This window comes from Canis aureus, chromosome 16, assembly GCF_053574225.1.
Source record: "Canis aureus isolate CA01 chromosome 16, VMU_Caureus_v.1.0, whole genome shotgun sequence".
Classification (NCBI taxonomy): Eukaryota; Metazoa; Chordata; class Mammalia; order Carnivora; family Canidae; genus Canis; species Canis aureus.
In genome coordinates, this window is record NC_135626.1 from 37,588,739 (window position 1) to 37,591,808 (window position 3,070).

The 3,070-nt window shown below is 44.6% G+C and overlaps 1 pseudogene; it reads left to right on the plus strand.

The window, feature by feature from the left end:
* Positions 1-2,674, plus strand: LOC144286205 (small ribosomal subunit protein eS19 pseudogene; annotated as a pseudogene).
* Positions 2,675-3,070: the final 396 nt, after the last annotated feature.

A 3,070-nucleotide genomic window follows, 5' to 3' on the forward strand; every position in this document is an offset into this window, starting at 1 on the left:
ATGGAAAAAGTGCCCCATAGTCTGCACCCACTGAAGTCCTACCTACTGGTTGTAGGAGTTGGGCAAGTCACTGGTGTTCTCTGCTTCTGGATCTAGAAAACAGGAAGAGCAGAGAAGGGAGCTCCCCACAGAGTAGCCCATCATGTGTTAAGTTACTGGCAGCCTTCCAGGTGAGCCGCCCTGCTCCAACTGCCATGACACCAGTGAAGCACCTTTCTCCCCTGCCCCTGGTGGCTGGCGATAGGCTAATACCTTCATTTTTCTGTCTGCAAAACGGAGAAAAAAAAATAATATCTACCACATAGGATTAGTGCATTAAATGTCAATTGTGGGAAATGCTAAGGGTGATACGCGGCATTTGCTAAGCACTCAACAAAGACATTATAGTTTACTTAAAGTTGTCATCCTATGGTGCACACACTTTGCTTCCTGATCCCCATCTTCCCAGGACCTACAGCCTGTACTCCTTGTTCTGTTGCAGACTGAATGCCGCCCAGCCTCCTGTCCCCAGTACAGCCCTGAATCTGGTGCAGGAATCGCGGGGGTCCTAAGAGCCTGAGATTCAGGGAATGCTTTGGAGGCCTTGATACAGCCCAGAGAAGTAGAGCCCCAGCTCCTCACTTTCAAGAAGATGGACACATTTGCTTGTAAGGGGTGGGTGGGCTTCTGGTCACAATCAGGGAGTTCCTCACAGAGGCAAAGGAAAACCAGGTTCTAACTCTATGAATAGAAAATAATCACAGCTGGAGCCATTCTTAAACAGGACATTATTTTTTTTAAGATTTTATTTATTTATTCATGAGAGACACACACACACACACAGAGAGAGAGGCAGAGACATAGGCAGAGGGAGAAGCAGGCTCCATGCAGGGAGCCTGCTGTGGGACTTGATCCCGGGACTCCAGGATCGTGCCCTGGGCCAAAGGCAGGCGCTAAACTGCTGAGCTACCCAGGGATCCCCAGGACATTATTTTATTTAGTCTTGGCTCAGGTCATGATCTCAAGGTCCTTGGATGGAGATTCCACATGGAGCGCCCAACCAGAGCCACCTGCCCAATGGAGAGCCTACTTACTCCCTCTCTTTCTGCTCCTCCCCCCAACTCATGCTTTCTCTCCCTCTGCTCTTTCTCAAATAAATAAATAAAATCTTAAAAAAAATAAAAGAAGAAGGCTATCTTAGCACATATGTTTACCAATCCAACCACAAAAATCCCTTTAAAATGACAGAGAAGGGATGTCTGGGTGGCTCAGTGGTTGAGTGCCTGCCCCTGGCTCAGGGCGTGATCCTGAAGTCCTGGGATAGAGTGCCACATCAGGCTTCCTGCATGGAGCCTGCTTCTCCCTCTGCCTATGTCTCTGCCTCCCTCTTTCTGTGTCTCTCATGAATGAATAAATAAAATCTTTAAATTAATTAATTAATTAAATTTTAAAAAAGAAAAAGAAGTTCAAGGAGTTGAAGGGCCCTCTCCCCTGGCTGGCAGCACCAAGGCCACAGGTGGCTGGAGTTACTGCAAAAGACGTGAACCAGCAGGAGTTCATCCGAGCTCAGGCAACCTTCCTCAAAAAGTTTGGGAAGCTGAAGTTTTCTAAATGGGTGTACACTGTCAAGCTGCTCAAGCAAAAAGAACTTGTTCTCTATGATGAGAACTGGTTCTACAGATGAGCCACCTCCTAGAGCAGTGCCTGTATCTCTCAGGCTGCACCACTGCTGGCCCCATGACCAAGGTCTGTGGTGGACATCAGAGAAGTAGAGTCATGCCCAGCTACGGCTCCAAGAATGTAGCCCACAAGGTCCTCCAAACCCTGGAAGGGCTGAAAATTGTAGACAAGGACCAAGACGGAAGCCACAAACTGACACCGCAGGGAAAGAGATCTGGACAGATGACAGCTGCCAACAAGAAGCATTAGAACAGGGGCACCTGGGTGGCTCAGTCCGTTAAGCCTCTGCCTTCAGCTCAGGTGGTGATCTCATGGTCCTGGGATTGAGCCCCATCACCAGCTCCCTGCTCAGTGAGGAATCTGCTTCTCTCTCCCCTCTGTTGCTCCCCTACCACTCCTATTTTCTCCATCAAATAAGCAAATAAAATCATTTTTTTAAAGAAGCAGTAGAATAAATCCTGGGTTAATAAGTTGCTTCATTTGTGGAAGAAAGAAAAAACAAGTTGAAGAACTTATACTACCTCATTTCAAGATTCTTAGAAAGCTACAGTAATCAAGGTTGTAAGTATCCTGTTGGCATCAAGATAGACAAATAGACCAAAAGAAGAGAATAGAAAGTCTACTAATAGATTCACACATATATGCCAATTGACTTTCAACAAAGATGCAAAGGCAGTCTAGTGGGAAAAGGATAGTCTTTACAATAAATATCCTGAAGCAAATGACTTTCTTTGTTCAAAATAAAATAATTCACACTGTATACAAAAAACACAAAGTGGATCCTAGACCTAAACATAAGCTTTAAAGTATAAAATTTCTAGAAGAAACATAGGAGAAAATCTTTGTGATCTTGGGTTAGGTAAAGATTTCTTAGATAAGAACACCATAAGAGAAAAAAAACTGAAAAATTGCACTTCATCAGAACTAAGGATTTATGCCATCTCAAAGATACAGTTAAAAGGACAAAAAGACAAACTACAGACAAGGAGAGAGTATTTGCAAAGCATATACATCATAAAAGACTTTTACCTAGAATATATAAAGACTCTCAAAACTCAGTAAGAAGGAAGCCTGGCTAGCTCAGCGGTTGAGCCTCTGCCTTTGGCTCAGGGCGTGATTTTTACTCGGGGATTGAGTCCCACATCAGGTTCCCGGTGAGGAGAGCCTGCTCCTCTCTCTGCCTATGTCTCTGTCTCTCTCTTTCTCTCATGAATAAATAAATAAATCTTAAAAAAAAAAAAAAAACTCGGTAAGAAAACAAACACCTATTTTTTTTTTATTTTTATTTATTTATTTATGAGAGACAGAGAGAGAGAAGAGGCAGAGACACAGGTGGAGGGAGAAGCAGTCTCCATGCAGGGAGCCCGATGTGGGACTTGATCCCAGGTCTCCAGGATCATGCCCTGGGCCG